Here is a 17,971-nt window from a genome sequence, read left to right as displayed (position 1 = left end):
CGGAATCGGAGCTGCCTGGACCTGCAGCCACAACAGCTGCCATAGGAACAGGAACCGTGGGGCCCACATGTGCAGCCCGGACATGACAGGCAGAGGTCCGGGGCACAGTGAGCCACCAAGGCGAATGGGGCAAGGAGAGTGACCCAGAAGACTGGGGCACAACAGGTAATCCAAAATAATGGAGCACAATATGCGATCCAGGAGACTGGAGCACAAGGAGCGATCCAAAATACTGGGGCACGTACACGCAACCCAGAGAAGTGGGACCAAGTCCCTGCGCTGAGCAGGAGCCCAATAATCTGCAGCCATGTCACAATTGGCAGCCATGTCACAATTGGCAGCCTGTCCTGCATGTGCCCCTTAGCAACCAAGCAGCCCTCCCCCACCTCAAGTTCTAACCTTTATTTAGGCAACCTTTATTATTCTTGGGCTGAAGTGCCTACAGAAGAGGGAGCCTTTTCCCCAAAATCACCAGCGACTAAATGGTTCCTTTCACCTGCAGAAAAGATAACTATCTCCCTCTGGGTCTCCCCTCTCCACTCACAGTGAGGCAGGATTTGGACTGTACACGTGGGTGGCCCCAGAGCCCAGGCATGGTGGGATGTGGGGAGGGGGTGTAAAAGAAGGTGGGAGGAGGGGAGTATTGAAGAGCTCTCCAAGAAAGCCACAGGGCCTGGCATCTTGTTATAATGTACCCCACGAATCACAGAAGGACGTCTCAAGAAGTCGAATTAAAGAGTCACGTTTATTGCAATCCGGGGCTCTGAGGGGGCATTTCACTCTCCCAAATCTCAAATTGATAAGATGGCCGCAATACCAGATTTATAGAGGCAAAAATCACAAAGGTATTGACTACATCCCAGGGTTTGGGATGAGGAACCTGGTTGGCAATAAAGCAGTTTGCAGAAGCAGAATTAAGCATGTTAATTATAGTTTTGGATCTCAGGATCACTGCCTTGTCAGAAACACATTATCTAGAGCCCGGGCTCTTGGGACCACTGAGTCACCAGGAACACATTATCTAGAGCCATCGAGGCAATTTAGAGTAAATGTGCTGTCCTGGTTTTGGGGACTAGAAGAATGTGCTTCCTAAAACCAGTAAGATCACAATCAATGGGATATTCACATTACAATCAATAAGGCATTCAATCGAATGGGATGATTTCTATAATTCAGAAAATCAAAATAACTTTTCTATTGTTAAGCCAAACAGCAGGGTTAGAGTTAAGCTACAGTTTCTACCTGAGATGGTTGCTACCATACTTTATTCTCAGGAAATTCAGAAGAGCTAGTCCAGTCTGGCAATCTGAGCTCCTCTTCAAAGCTGAAATCTGACAGTCTTCCTCCCATGGCCATACTGCTTCCTGGAAAAATAGCTGACCTACAAAATACACCAGTTACAGTGGTGTGGAGTGGGACACACTTTACAGTTCAAAAATGTTGCCATTTTCTTGAAATTCTCAATATCCATATTTGATTTTTTTTTAAAATTCGCACCCAAAGATATGTTTATTGATTTTAAAGAGAGACAAGGGGGTAGGGAGAGGGGTAGAAAAAGAGAAACATCAGTATGAGAGAGAAATATATCGGTTGCCTACAGTACACAACTGATATCACACGGCATCCTCACATGGAGAGTAGACAGAGAGGAAGCAAGCTCTTCATGACCCTTACAAGGACACTATTCTCATTCATGTGGGCTTCACCGTTATGATCTCCTCTAACCCTAATTACTTGCCAAATGAAATAATACTCTTGCATTGGTCATTGGGTTTCAACATATGAATTTGGGTTGGGGTGACATAGATATTGAACCGTAACATTTCAATTTTGGACTTAAGCTAAGTTTGTGGTTCTTGGTTACGCTAGACCTATCAAACTAATACAGACTCCAACTACCCTTCAGGAATGGTTTTGAACTTCAGTGATGAGTGGGTTGAGAAATCTTCTCAGGTCTCTTGATTAATATAAAGCTAACTGAAAATAGCATATACATAAATAACTTTCCTTAATCTTTAGAGAATAAAAGAATTATCACCTTTTAAAAATATATTTTTTGTTGATTTCAAAAAGTAGGGAGAGGGAGAGAGAGATAGACACATCAATGACAAGAGATAATCATTGACTGGGTGCCTCCTGCACACCCCACACTGGGGTTTGAGCCTGCAACCTGGGCATCTGCCCTGACGGGAAATCAAACCATGATCTGATCGTTCATAGGTTGATGCAGCCAGGCTATTTATTACCTTTATAAAGGAACATTTCTCAGCCAGACCCCACAATTAATTTACAGCTTGGGGTGTCAGGATAAAATCTGTGTATTTCCAACCACCCCAGGCAGTTGATCCATAATCCACCAGAGACGAAGAACTTGAAGAGCCCCAGATAAGGTCAGTTAATTAAAAAATGAAATTATGTTCTAGGACTCCATCTACAAGGAAAAAATGATGAAAGAAAAATCAGAAACTCAAATCAAGCTCCAGATAACTGAAAATTCCAAAATCCTTTCTTGTTGGCTGGGAAAATCTACATCAAAGTATAAGTATTATTGTTCTGACTAATTAATGATGTCTATGCCCATGGGAATGCTGGCTAGCCATAAAACAGCAAGAAAGAACACTCCCCTAGAGCAAGCATGTCAAACTCGTGGCTGGCGGGAATGAGGCATGTGCGGCCTGCCGGCTGCAAGTTTGACATGCTTACACTAACAAAACCATTTAAGGCAGAGACTTAAAAAAATCAACTGAAATCAGCTAACAAATTCAAAGATCAAGTGGCTTGTTTTTCTGGGAAATAAATGAATAAGAAAACATAATTTTTGTTATTTGTTTACTCTTATACTATTTATTAAAGAACCACTGATGTGAAAGTAATAAACCAACTCATAGCCACAAATGCCATTGAAAGCAAGCTCTTGAAATTTGCTGTAATTCCGGTTCATTCAAAGAGCCCATGGTTCTCTGCCACCTTATTTTATTTTTGACAAAGTCTGGTTGCATTTTCCAATGAGTTCTGGTAAGCCAGCCAACAACTCTCTGACCTCTCCTATATTTTTTGGAATTTTAAGCATAAAGCCAGCAAGGACTTGCCTGGGGTTGAGGGAACAAAGTTATTTCCGATTAAGACTCTAATTGGATAAAAATCATTAAGAAAATAATTTAGTAATGCCAACTAAATTTACAAAGACTTATATTGATCCTTAAGTTAAAGATTGAGTGTACAATGGCAAGCTAAAATGAAACATTGTATACCGAGCAGTGCTGGGGCCGTGGTCTTCTTCCCGTGCCTGTGTGGCAGCCTTACTAACTCAGAGACTTAAAATAACCACAAAGGATGATCTGAAATTAAAACTGTTTAAAAAATATATATTTTTATTGATTTCAGACAGAGAAGGAGGAGAGGGAGAGAGGAACATCAAGGATGAGAGAGAACCATTGATTAGTTGCCTACAATATGGACAGGTGCCCTGACCGAGAATGAAACCCGGACCCTTCAGTCCACAAGTCAGCGCTCTATCCCAGAGCCAAACTGGCTAGGGCTGAATTTAAAACTAAAAGCAGTAGTCACGTTCTAGGCTAGAATCTTACCTGACTAAGTTCAATTTTCACCTTACTAAGCCTGTATGTTGTCTTTTTGCATCTACCATAATATTCCTTTGGAATCTCAAAATAATTTCCTTTTTCTAGACCCCTCAAAGCACAGATACCACATTAGAAGGGAGACCACAAATGCCCTCACTGTTATTGAACTAGTTGCTGACTATTAACTATCTTGTACCCACCTATGTAAAAGAAATATGTGCCGCTCTAACAGGTTTGGCTCAGTGGATAGAGCGTCGGCCTGCGGACTGAAGGGTCCCGGGTTCGATTCCGGTCAGGGGCATGTACCTGGGTTGCGGGCACATCCCCAGTGGGAGATGTGCAGGAGGCAGTTGATCGATGTTTCTCTCACATCGATGTTTCTAAGTCTCTATCTCTCTCCCTTCCTCTCTGTAAAAAATCAATAAAAATATATATAAAAAAATTAATAAAATATATTTTTAAAAAAGAAGTATGTGTCTATCATTTTACTTTTCATTCTATCACCAATGGATTTAATACATGTAAGTCTTATTTGGATTGTAATGTATCAAATAAGGTGCGAAACTGCCATTCTCTGGAGCATTTTCTCAATCCTTTGAGATTCTGCTTCCCAGCAATTGTCAGTTTGGCTCAAATAAACTCACAAAAGTTCTTACAGGTTTGAATATTTCTTAGGTTGACATAACCCAAACTGATCCATTTCCTCAACATAATTTTAAAACCACACAGCTAGGCGTGCAAAGGGGAGTGTGTGTGTGTGTGTGTGTGTGTGTGTGTGTAAGAAAGAGGAGAGAGGGAGAGGGAGAGAGTGAGGGAGAGGGAGAGAGAAAAAGAGGGAACAGGGAGGGAGACAACCTCTCTAAATCCTTAAGTCCCTTTTAAAGAACAGATATATAATATAAACCTAAAGGAAACCACATTAGAAACACAGAGAGGTTTGCAAAACAAGAGGCTTCTTTCATCCCAAAATACCAAACCAACACAAGGGGAGAAAAAATGAATGCAATGGATCCATGTGCCAAAGTTTTGGTCCTGCCTCATGGAGACACTGCAAGCAAAGCCAAAACAAATGTGATAATTCACCTGATTCATTCCCAGGCTGTGCCTTAAACACACTATGTATTTGCCGGCTCACTGGTCAACACAGAGAAAAACACTTGTTTTCATTCTCAGTAAGGAACTTTGGGAGGTAACTTGGGCAGGCACCAAGAGAACAGCATTAAAGAGGAAAATGGGAGGGCTGGGGGCAGAGAAAGAGCGAGCCAGTATGTGGCCTGCAAACTGAAACAAGGCAACCTCCATGAACAATTCGCTCTGTCCTCTGGTAGATGTAGGTGTGCTGTTGTGTTGTGTTGTGTTTGTTTCTATTGTGTGTGAGTGTCACTCGATGTGCCCTGGCATTTCTCCTCAGTCGGGGGAGTGGAGGTTGGGGTTCGGGTTTGGGAGAGCTCGGGTGAGGGCAGAGGAGGTGGGCAAGAGCCCTCAGCCATGGGCTGGGTGGGTACCTGTAGGCGCTGTGCCTCCTGAAGCTGCTTTCCCTGCAGTCACTGGCTGAGTCGGCCTCTTCCTCGTCCTCCCCTCCTCTTCCTCACCATCTACCCCTCTTCTCCATCTGTGGTCAACGTACAACACACACTATTTGGATCTGAGCCACGGAGCCCCTTATGGCAGTGAGGCGCACCTATGACACAAGAACTCATTTTTTTGGTTGATTTTTCTTTGTTAAATGGCATTTAAATATATCAAATAAATATCAAAAATATAAATCTTTGTTTTACTATGGCTGCAAATATCAAAAAATTTCTATATGTGACATGGCACCAGAGTTATTTAGGGTTTTTCAAAATGCTGACACACAGAGCTCAACAGGTTCGCCATCACTGCCTAATGGTCCCAGGAGCTCAGTGCCTGGATGGGGGGAATGTAGGGGAGGAGCTGGCAGCAGCTACCTCCTGTGACTGCTGTCCCCTCCGCCGTGCATCATCTAGGTCCCCACCTCAGCCACCTCACGGTGCTTCCATAGAAGAGGATTAGGCCAGACTTAGTTGGACCATGTGTCCCATGGCTACAGGTCCTGTGGAGAGGGAGCCTGCATGGAACGCATCATGCTTATAGGCAAGGTGAGGCAGGGACATCTATACCACCACCATGAAAGCTGTTGGATGAAAGAAATTATCTCATTGGAAAAGGGGGTTCTTTTTCCATTATGTGCTGGTACCTGCTGAGCTAGCGATCTGGTGAGCCACTGAAAGGGGTCAGGAAATGAGTCTCCAGGACAATCCCATTTGTTGTTCCTCACCTCCTGGATTCCTCACACCTCACTGATCCCCATTCCCAGGCTGTGCCTTAAGCACACTATGTATTTGCTGGCTCACTGGTCAACACAGAGAAAAACACTTGCTTTCATTCTCAGTAAGGAACTTTGGGAGGCAACTTGGGCAGGCACCAAGAGAACAGCATCCGCAAACTAATTAACCACGTAGGAACTGGAGGCCCTTGCACTCTGCCTAGAACCCCACCTAACCACTTCAGATAAGAATTCCAAATTGTCCCCATTTACCCTTTATTCTTATAGAAAATCTCATCCTCATTAGACAATCCTTGTCATGTAGCGTCTGTGCCATGTTTTGCTTGTATGTGGCATTGAGAGGTCTAAATGTATCCCTTAGCCAAGGCGGCTGCTTTCTCCAGAAAAAGCCCTCCTAGAAACAGACACATAAATATGAATTCTGCGTTTCCCTTGTTTCTCCTGCCACAAAACATGCTGTCCTGTTTCCCAGTCCCACTGCTCCACTAGGGGACGCTGTGCTATTGTCCTGTGTGTGGTTGGCACCATTCTGCATCTCAGATTGCTAAGCCACCAGCAGTTATCTGTGGTCATTTAGGTCTATTATTAAATCTTATTCACTCAGAATTTCTTTCACTCACTCAGGCATTTAACTCTCACTGACTTAATGTGATGTAGTAATGACTCTCCTCTCTTTGCAGGAGTAGAGGAACCAGTACATTCACTTGGAATCATGCGTCAAAGGATCTGTGTTGGACACAGAAGTAAGTAGGTAGGTTTGGTGCTGGGCTGAGCTGGAGGGAGCGGAGGAACACACACATGACCCGCAGTGGGGTCCACAGAGGCTGAGGCAGGACAAGTGAATGGAGCAGTGGCCCCACCAGTACGTTTCCAGAAATAAAGTCCTGAGGAGGGAAGTCGTAGGCAGTTACTGCTCACACATTCTTCGTTATCTCCAGCAACTCCTTGATAGCTGGCCAACAGTTAGGAAGGGATTTTTGTTGTGTGTTTAATAAAAATGCTTGATTATTTTTTTTAGTTCTGGATTTCACAGAGACAGAGAGAGAGAGAGAGAGAGAGAGAGAGAGAGAGAGAGAGAGAGATACTAGATGCCTACGGCCAGCCCTCCTACGAGAATTGAATTTGAAACCGGGCATTTGCCCTCACCTCCTGATGCATGGGACAAAGTTCAACAAACTAAGCCATGCTGACTTGAAGTAACCACAAAGAATGGTTTGAAATTAAAACTTTTTAACTAAAAGTAGGTTATGGCAGGTAGCTAGCCGGCCCCACCCCCTGGTTGAACTTCTGGTCAAGGAGACAATTTGCATAGTAGATTTTTATTACATGGGATATATATATATATATATATATATATATAGAGAGAGAGAGAGAGAGAGAGAGAGAGAGAGAAAGAGGAAATATGCAAATTAGGCCAGGACACCATAACATGTCATGACCATACACCAGGAGGTTGTGCGCACAGGTGAGGCCTGAGCTAATATGGAGACAGAGACAGGAGGGCTGGCAAGCCGTCGTGCTGGACTTGGGCCGGCCCCCTGGAGCCAGAGCGGACACAGACAAGGACAGGGCTCGCTGGCAGCCTCTGCAATGGAGCACAAGCCTGGAGAGGAGACTGTGGGCCCGCATCCCGTGGAAGCAGCAAGGCTCCCTCTGGCCTCCCGCAGAATTGGCGTGAGTCCCTCCCGGCTCCTGTGAGCGCTGGTGGCTCGATTCAGCCTCTTGTGGAAGCTTCGCAGCTCCCTGTGGTGCACCTCGGTTCCCCCTGGCGCCCGCAGCAGCAGCAGGTGGACTACTGCACACGATATCGCAGGATGGGCTACTAGTATCAGAATAACTTCCCCTGACAGTACATCAGGACTCAAATCCACCTATCACATTTCCTTATGTGCTTTTGGAATATGTTAAACCACCCCTAGAAAGTTTTCACTTCCAAAGCATACCCACATATACACATTTACCTGATTGGGGCTGGGGATGGGGTGAGGGTGGGGGGCTTCCTCTGGCTACTACCCTTGGGCAAGCTTAGCCCCATCTTGGGCACCACCTCAGCCTGGGCAACAGCCCACTTGCCCCGGCTGTTGCCTAGGTGCCTGGAGCAGAGCACCTCTCCACGTGGGTCCAGCATATGGGCATCTACCATGTGGGGCACAGACAGAGCTGGAGCTGGGGGCTGCATGAGTGGTCTGCCCCTGCTGGCCCCTCCAATGGGAGTGCAGGCAAGGAAAAAGGGAGAGCTGAGTGGGAGGTGCTGGGGCCAGGCAGGAGGTGCAGGCCTGCAGAAATTTGTGCAGGTAGAAGGCCCATCGGAATTGCTGAGGTCCCTCTGGATCAACTTCAGACTTTTCTTATCTCTGGCTATGTGACCAAAACTAACAATGGGTTTAGCATGGTCAGTCAAGGGAGCTATGTCTCCAAGGAGCCTAGAAGAGACTGAGCCCATGAAGGGACCACTATAGGGCATGCAGTGAGGTTGGGATAGGATGGGGGTGTGGGGGGTACTATAGGTAACCCAGGCGGCTCTGTACTGTGGCATATATCTCATCAGGGCCTCCCTCCTTGTCTCCCTTTCCAGCTTGGAGAGGAAGGCAGGGGAGGCCTCAAAGGTGTCCCCCTCCTGACCCTTTGATGCCAAGAGATCTCGAGGGTATTGCAGGGGATGGGGGAGGGCGGGGGGAGGAACTTATGCAACCCAAGCAGGCCAGGGCAGCAGTTAATCCACTCCATCCACAAACAGCCCTGCCTCTGACTTAAAACCCTAAGCCAAAGTGCTATAGATTTTAGGGAAAAAACTCAGTACTGATCAGAATATCCTATTTACATTTGACTCTTCCTCCTCTAGCCCCTCTATAAGAGGCAAAGGATTGAATATTTTCATGAGAGTTTATTTAAATCTTTGGAAGGTAATTTTAATGGAAGGCTACACAAGATCAGTATTTGAAGCAAAACCTTAACCAAAATTTCCCTCCTCCAAGCATCCTAGCAAGAAGTCATCTCTAAAATTTTAAAGTTAATGGTTCTTTCAGGTATTGCTTAAAATTAAAAAACAAAAACATGCAAGCAAAAAACCGGTGTTGAAAGGCAGAAAAATTCTGCTCAGAGGGTTAGTGGTTTAACAATGGGAGAACTTGATGATGTATTTGAAAAGATGAGTTTTAAATCAAAGAAAAAAAGAGAGGTCCCTACTACCCAAACACACTCCAGAAACAGACCCTCCTCCAGCTTACCCAAACGCTCCTCGGCCATGCCGACTCCGAGATTCCTGCACTCAGGATGACACCACCTGTAAAGCACAGAACTTCAGCTTTGCTTCTGAAGTGGTGCAACCACAATACCTTCATTTTCCCTTTCTTCAAGGTCAGAAAGATCCTGAAGCTGTAAGGATTTTGAAGTAAAGGTCCTTCCCAGAGTCTCAATGTAGACTTCAAAATGTTTTGTTATTAGAAATAAAAACTAAATTCCAACAATCCCAGCTATCAGTTGAGGTGTTCTGCGGCTTCAAAATCAAAGAAGACTTGCAGATGCATTACTAGACATAAACAATTGTTTTTATAAGTACCATAGAAATACCGGAGAAAATTATGGACAGCATCACCCAAGTCTATGAAATTATTATTAATTCTAGCTGGCAGTCCAATACTCAGATACTTCCACTTACAGGCCTTTCACATCTCCTCCCCACATCCCAGGTCTATTCTTGTCTCTAAAGTCTAGAATTTCAATGTTGAAAGGAGTCTAGTTAGTTCATTGGTCAGCAAACTAATTAGTCAACAGAACCAAATATCAACAGTACTTCTTCAAAATAGACTCGCCCAGGCCCAAAACCAACTTTTGCGCATGGGCCACAAAGTTTCAATCGCACTGTAAATGCACACCCACACGTGGTATTTTGTGGAAGAGCCACACTCAAGGGGCCAAAGAGCCGCATGTGGCTCGTGAGCTGCAGTTTGCCAACCACGGAGTTAGCCAAAGAAAATCCACAAAGTTTACCTTGATGATTCCTTTTGAACAATCACTGAAAACAATGTAGTAAATTGCCAGTTCTTAGTTAGCACTGGGAGCTGTTTAGGTCAAGGACCTCATGTTGAACTGTCCTATGTCTGATGCCAAGATGAACCATAGGACAAAAGACATAGACATAAGAATATCACAAATCTGGAGAAACCAAGATGCTGGCATAGGTAAACACTGGAAATTGCTGCCTCCCACAACAAATTCAAAAAACAACTAAAAGACAAAAGGACATCATCCAGAACCACAGGAAAGCTGGCTGAGTGGAAATACTACAACTTGAAAAAAAGAGAAAAGCACACTGAGACTCAGAGGAGGTACGGAGGTAAAGTGCAGAGGTACAGAGGCACACACGGCAAGGGCTGGCAGGAGGGAGTCACAAGCCCCCGACTGCTCTGAACTCCAGTTCCAGGTGAGTCTCTGGGGACCTAGACTCATACAGGGAGAACCTGGACTGTCTGGCAGCAGGCAGAACTCAGAACTCGAGGGCGGCTTTCTCTCAGGGGTGCCTGCAGCAATTACCGGGACACAGAGGGGGGGCGGGCCTTAGCGCAGGGCTGAGGATCAGCCATAGCTGCTTGCTCCACCCTGTTGTTTCCCTGAGACCCCACCCCACCCAAGCTGCTGCAGAGGCTTTTGCATATGAATGCCCTGGCCCTTTGCCATATGAACATTATCTAACAACTGCAGCTGGGACAGACAGACCCAGAACTTCCAAGAGAAGGCCCAAGGCCCCACAGCAGCTTGCATTGCTTCACAGCTGGGACTCATCTGGGCACCTCCAAACCCCAAACAAGGAAGGGGAATCTGCAGATATCTTCATAGCTCCTGTCGGGTAGCCTCAGGCAGAGGCTAAATTAAACCACCTTATATCCAAGAGCCAGTGTACCCAGTGGTCAGAGTGAGACCATCCAGATTACAACTCCTCAGATCCATAAGGGACACACTCAGGGGGCAGACTCAATGAGCACCAAAGCCCCACTGAAGCAAGTCTTGCCCCAGAAGGGTGTCTTCAGCACAGAAGTTCTCCCACTGCAGACACAGCTGATTCTCACAGCCAATTGGTCTGGAGGTCAATTCCTCCCAGTGATACCTACAACAATCAAGGCATAACTACAACAAGACTGTGCACAAAGCTCACAAAGGGCTGCACCAACAGTGTCCACCTCAGGTAATTGGGGAGGCTGAGCCACTGGTCCCTATAGGACACCTAGCACACAAAGCCACTCTATCAACACAGGGAAGCAGCCAAAATGTGGAGACAAAGAAACAGGTCACAAATGACTGAAATGGAGGAAAGCCAACGACTGGATGTAGAGTTCAAAACCATAGTATTAAGGTTTGTCAAGAATTTTCTAGAAACCGCCGATAAATTTAGTAAGAGGATATGAAAAAAGACCAACTAGAAATTAAGCATACACTGACTGAAATAAAGAATAATATACAAAGATCCAACAGCAGACAAGAGGATCCCAAGAATCAAGTCAAAGATTTGAAATACAAAGAAGCAAAAAATACCGAACCAGCCGAAACTAGTTTGGCTCAGTGGATAGAGCGTCGGCCTGCTGACTGAAGGGTCCCAGGTTCAATTCTGGTTGAGGGCATGTACCTGGGTTGCGGACACATCCCCAGTGGGGGGTGTGCAGGAGGCAGCTGATCGATGTTTCTCTCTCATCGATGTTTCTGACTCTCTATCTCTCTCCCTTCCTCTCTGTAAAAAAATCAATAAAATATATTTTTTTAAAAATACCCAGCCAGAAAAGCAAAAAGAATCCAAAAATACGAAGATAGTGTAAGGAGCCCCTGGGACAGCTTCAAGCGTACCAACATCCGAATTATAGGGGTGCCAGAAGATGAGAGAGAGCAAGATATTGAAAACCTATTTGAAGAAATAATGACAGAAAACTTCCCCTACCTGGTGAAAGAAATAGACTTACAAGTCCAGGATGCACAGAGAACCCCAAATAAAAGGAATCCAACAAGGACACACCAAGACACATCATAATTAAAATGCCAAGGGCAAAAGACAAAGAGAGAATCTTCAAAGCAGCAAGAGAAAAACAGCCAGTCACCTACAAGGGGGATACCCATACGACTGTCAGCTGATTTCTCAACAGAAACTATGCAGGCCAGAAGGGAGTGGCAAGAAATATTCAAAGTGATGAATGCCAAGAACATACAACCAAGATTACTTTATCCAGCAAAGCTAACATTCAGAATTGAAGGTCAGATAAAGAGCTTCACAGATAAGAAAAAGCTAAAGGAGTTCATCACCACTAAACCAGTATTATATGAAATACTGAAAGGTATTCTTTAGGAAGAGGAAGAAGAAGAAAAAGGAAAAGATAAAAATTATGAACAGCAAATACATATCTATCAATAAGTGAATCTAAAAATCAAGTGAATAAAAAATCTGATGAACAGCGTAAACTGGTGAATATAATAGAACCAAGGGCATAGAAAGAGAGTGGACTGACAAATCTTGGGGAGAAAGGGGTGTGGAGGTACAGGAAGGGGAAGAGGGTGGGGTGGGAACTGGGTGGAGGAGAGCTATGGGGGGAAAAAAGAGGAACAACTGTAATAATCTGAACAATAAAGATTTCATCTAAAAAAAGAATACCACAAATCTGACACAGAGACTTATTTTTAATACACCTGAAATTTATGAATTTCATAGTGATTGTGAATATTAAATAGGATACATTTTAAGCAATAAGTTCATAGTAAACTATAAGTATTATATTTTAAGCCACAGTACTTTTCGGCACCATTTCTAGGGGCCCTGGCTAACTGAAAAGTTGCACTGAACCCTGGTGGTGAAAATGATGATGGAACAACTTAGAAAGCCATGCCTATGCCAATATAGGGTTATGGGTACCCAGAGGCAGTAAATTGTTTTAGTCATCCCATCCTGTAGCTCCTGTTTCAGACTATAGCATGAAGAACAGAAAAAATGGACCTGCCACCAAGGTAGGATCTTAATTTGCAGCACTCCCCTCCCCAAGTTACTAACCCCTGTTAGAAGATACCTCTGCATAAATTTTATAAGCAACTAAAACAAAGGTCATCTGCATCTAAGATTCAAAGCTGTTTTCAGAATGCAAATCTTCAGTGTTAACTCTCTAAATAACTTACACATTCATGTGGATTTCTCATATCCCTAGACTTTCCTTAAAGGTGTATTTCAATTTTTAATGTACCGCAGGTCCTCAAATTCAACATCATTTTGTTGTGTCCTAATGTCCACAGGAACTTAACTCTTATCTTATTAATTAATCTATATGGTAAAATTGTTTTTGTTTTACATCATTTCACTTAAAAGTTGCAGAACATACCAGCATGGTTATGTGAGCACTTTGTGTACATGAATGGATTTATAAAATTCCAATAATACAAATAAAGTCAAAGCATTATTTTTATTGAGTTATTGGTACATCTTCCTCTATCACTAGTTTGTAAGCTCTTCAAGTGCTAGAAGGAACCATTATCTTATTTTTTCATCTCCAGAACCTAACACAGTTCTTGGCATATGATAGGAGATTGATAGTCTGTTGATTGAGTGAATGAATGAAATGAGCAAATATGAAAATGAAATTACTTTATCCAACTGAAGCTGACTGCTGACAAGCAGGGCTGAAGACAAATTTTTAAATGCTGACTGCTGCAGGGAAAGCCAGCCTGTACAGTGAATCAGTGAAGCAGCTCTGGACAACAAGGAAGCTTCCGAAGCTGGTCCCTGGGGAGCAGAGACAGTTGTCTCCTTGGATAACCTGGCCACACTGCTTGCTGGCAACCATTTTCCTTCATGATACTGAAAAAAAAACAATCTCTCTGATGCCTTAGGGCTTTCCTTGATTTTAAGACATTATTCATTTTCTGAATTTATAAAGAGTTTAATCATGTGTACTTGCCAAAAACATAAAGATACAAATAATCACTAATAATTAAGGCCCTGAATTTAAAAAAATAAATCTACAATACTCTCTTTTCTCAACTATATATTAACATGTGGAACATTTCCTTCATTACTCTGTCAGTGATGGGCTTTATGTTGTGAAAATCTCAAAACCTAAAGCTTATGCAATGAATAGGTCTTAATGTCCAATTGAGAGGGGAAGAAATGTATTACAACGGATACCAAGTAACTGTTTCCTGATCTTTCGAGTACCTGTAACATCTGAATGGCTGTGTGAAATGGCTACAGGCTTGAAAGAGGTAGATTGGCGTCTGCAAATTAATGTCTGCTGATCATCTTTTCAGTGACAGGATTGAAGAAGGTGGTGAGCAGGGGACACAAGTGAAGGTGGTCTACCTGAGTCATATCTGAGGAGAGTTCTCAGATTCAGTAGAAGTGAAGTCAATGAGGAAAGGAACATGGGTAAGAATAGGCAGCGAGGTCAATAAAAAGCCAGATCATGAAGTCAATCAGAGAAGCTTATGAAGGCATAATTATAACATGAAAAGTTTGGGAAATCTAAGCCTCACTCATTCATTCAGAGGATTCAAAATGGTCCATGAGAGATTGGATAGGTGGGAAGACATCAACCAAAGAACTTGCATGGGTATATGCATAACCCATGGACAGAGACAATAGTGTGGTAAAGGCCTGAGGTGGGGGGCGGGGGAGGACTGAAAGGGGTCAATGCGGGGGAAAAGGAGGATATACTTTCAACAATAAAGATTTTTTTAAAAAGTCATGGCTAATAATAATAAAATGGTCCATGAAAAAAGAATGATGGTTGAATTGAGGCACATACCTGGTAATTAACTATACTTCTGGGGCTCTGTGAAAGTAAAATTGGACAGCACTTAAATGGAATAATGTTTCTACAATGCATTAAAGAATGTTTAAACAGCCAAAACCGGTTTGGCTCAGTGGATAGAGCGTTGGCCTGCGGACTGAAAGGTCCCAGGTTCCATTCCGGTCAAGGGCATGTCCCTGGGTTGCGGGCACATCCCCAGTGGGGGATGTACAGGAGGCAGCTGATCGATGTTTCTCTCTCATCGATGTTTCTAACTCTCTATTTCTCTCCCTTCCTCTCTGTAAAACATCAATAAAATATATTTTAAAAAAATAAAAATAAAGAATGTTTAAACATTTTTTCTGGGAACTGAAGGGAGTTCTCAATAGGCAGTTTGGGAGTGATGATAAAGCATCCTTTGGGTTGTAACGCATGAGAAATTTTGTCAAGCATACATATCTTAAAACCACATAATAGTAAATGCAAGCAAGATTCTTCCTGTGAACATTTCTTAAATTAAGGGGCAGCATAAAATGACATGGGGCTTTAACATCATTAAATTTGGGTGTGACCTCGAGCTTCCACCGGTATTGTCAGGAACCTTAAGTAAGTCCCTTCACCCTCCTGAGTTTACGTTTCTTTATCTAATAACAAGAGTAATCACAATAAAACCGGACCCAGCGGCAGGGTGTAGGGAGGCATCCGCAGGCGTTCTGTAAGCCCTGCAAATGGCAGCCTGTTACCCTGAGTTCAGTGCTTCCTGCGGTGGAGCTGGGAGTGTGCACCTGGGCCCCTTCACTGGAGATTTCGGGGAAAGCTGCTCTGGTCTCAGGCCTTGGGCTCCGTGGGCATCCCTGGCTGAAGAGCAGGACCCTCCATGAAGGCACGGGAGCCGGGCGGCCCTGCAGCGGGGAGGCCAGGCTGGGAGCACCCGAGGACGCTGTGGGTGGTCCCCGGACATTTAAGTGAAATGTCAGCCGGGAAAACAAAACCGCCCCTTCCCGCCTCTTCCCCAAGGCACCTGCGGAGGGGTCATTTCATGAACCAGTTTTGTCTGAAATCCTAACATTCGAGAAGAACGAGGAGGCCACCTGAGCTGCTGTGGAAAGTTCTCTCTCGAAAATCAGTGCCTGCGAGCAAGGGCCCCGCACAGAGGACCTGAGGCGGCTGAGGTGCCGAGGCTGGACTCGGGGGCGCCCCGTCGCCCGGAAGCCGTGTCTCCATCCTCCCTCCACCCTGGGCTCAGCTCCCAAACCGCCATGGTTTTCTTACTGGCGGTCGGATTCGCAAAGGGCACGGACTCCCGCCTTCCACCTTGAAGGGTTCCGCGCAGACCCTTGAGTCGCCAGCGGCACTGCGCCTGCGCCAGGCTGTGCGAGGGGCGGGGCCAGCTCGGCACCTGACCTCTCCTTGGCCCCGCCCACTCCGGGATTCTTCGCCTGCAGATTCATTCTTCCCAAAACAGACTATGGAGTGCTAGGGAGTTAGCTCTAACTGCTGAATTTTTAGAAATGTTTCCACTTCCTGACTCTGAGAAATGACTACTAAAGATGTAATCCTTTGGCCGTGCCGTCAAGCGCTGGTCCGCGCGGGGTCATCCCAGCGCGGGTCCCCTCAGCGCTCCCACCACCCGCCTACTCCCACCCCAGCCCCACCCCCGCTGCAGAGCAGAGCCGTACAGAAGTAGGGTGATACACACCGACAAGGTAACCCTGGGTTATAAATTAGGTGAAAGTCATGACAGGCAGAGTGAGGTGAGGCGGGCGGGTGGTGACTGGAGTGACTGGAGGGCTTACTGGACGTGTGGGAGGGAAGGGTCTCCAAGAAGATGACATCTGAGAGGCACCAGCCACGGAGAGCAGGACAGGCGTAGTGCCCAGCCAAGTGCAAAGGTGCTCGGTGGGGGAGTGCCCGGGGCAGTAGAGGAGCCGAAGGCGCTTCTTGTAGCTGGAGAACTGAAATGTTCAATGGGGTGAGGTGCAGAGTGGAGCGGACCAGGTACAATAGGAAGCCAGCAGCCAGATTATGAAAGGCGCATAGACACTTGGATAAAGTCTGCAGTGATATGCATTGAAAGGTTTTTAGAAGGTGACCTGATACATTGTGATAGATGTTATAACAAGACCACTGGGTAAAGGGGGAATATCTATCTGCCTTGACTTATGTGGGAGATAAAACTGTCAGAACCAATTGTGGGAAGCCTTGGTTTCTGTTCTGAACCTCTTTCCCTCCAACGCTGGGGCTGTTTGGAGCAGAGGAAGCAAAGGAGTTTCTAAATGAGAAAACCAGCAGCTGCAGGACTCCAGGGCAAGGCCAGGCATTCCCAGGTTTCCTGGGCCTTAAGTCACTGGCAGTGCAGCAGGCAGCGCACAGGAATGTGTCCAGGCCAATGGTCTGGCAGGGGGGTGGGCAGCAGGCAGGCAAGGACAATGCAGCACTGGACCCTCAGTGCAGGCCCCTTAGGGTCCCCAGCTGTTACCCTACAAGGGTGGGGGGGGGGGGGGAGACAGACCCTTTTTGTACTTCCAGGCTCCACCCTGACCCCCAAGTAAAATGATCCTTGGGAGGCTCAAGGGCTGCCTAGGGGCTTCTGACGAGGATGGGGGAGAAAAAAATACAACTTTCATTCCTATTGATTTGTATTTTACTCGGGATTTTTAATTTATTGTGGGTTTTTTTTTCAAATAAGCAGCACATTCATATGCTTTAAAAATGTAAAGATACAAGGATCTCGAAGAGATATTGGTACCCCCATATTCATAGCAACATTCTTCACAATAGCAAAAAGGTAGAAGCAAAGGTAACAAGGGAGGACAGAATAAACAAAATATGGTATATACACTGGAATATTATTCAGTGCCCCCACTTGCTACAATATGAACTTGGAGGAAACTATGCTATGTGAAGAAAGTCAAAGACAACAAGGCAAATACCATATGATCCCATTTGTATAAGGTGTCAGAGTGGTCGAATTCACAGGACTAGAAAGGAGAGTGGTGGTTGCCAGGGGCTGGAGAGCAGGCATGGGTAGAGTTTCCGTTTTGCAAGATGAAAATGTTCTGGAGATGGATGGTGGTGATCATTGCACAACAGTGTGAATGTACTTAATGTCACAGACGTGTACACTAAAAGATTGTTAAGATGGGCCGGGTCAGTGTGGCTCAGTGGTTGAAAGTCTATGAATCAGGAGGTCTCAGTTCAATGCCCAGTGAAGGCACATGCGTGGGTGTGGGCTCAATCCCCACTAGGGTGTGTGCAGGAGGCAGCTGATCACTGATTCTCTCTTCACTGATGTTTCTATCTCTCCCTCTCCATTCCTCTCTGAAATC

At 45.1% G+C, this 17,971-nt stretch overlaps 1 long non-coding RNA gene across 2 annotated transcripts; it reads right to left on the bottom strand.

Moving 5' to 3' along the window:
* Positions 1-731: 731 nt before the first annotated feature.
* LOC139016133 (uncharacterized) lies at positions 732-15,992 on the bottom strand. 2 transcript variants are annotated; one of them, XR_011472606.1, is made up of 4 exons: positions 15,915-15,992; positions 9,117-9,172; positions 5,087-5,193; positions 732-1,381 (listed from the first exon to the last, which is right to left on the bottom strand). It is a non-coding gene; the product is annotated as an uncharacterized lncRNA (long non-coding RNA). The 2 variants fall into 2 exon arrangements; XR_011472607.1 differs by lacking the exon at positions 732-1,381 and adding an exon at positions 2,042-2,431.
* Between the last annotated feature and the right edge of the window lie 1,979 nt (positions 15,993-17,971).

Source organism: Myotis yumanensis, unplaced genomic scaffold (genome assembly GCF_028538775.1).
Source record: "Myotis yumanensis isolate MYYU_CA2020_CCGP unplaced genomic scaffold, mMyoYum1.0.hap1 SCAF_9, whole genome shotgun sequence".
Lineage (NCBI taxonomy): Eukaryota > Metazoa > Chordata > Mammalia > Chiroptera > Vespertilionidae > Myotis > Myotis yumanensis.
This window is presented reverse-complemented; position numbering and strand designations above follow the sequence as displayed.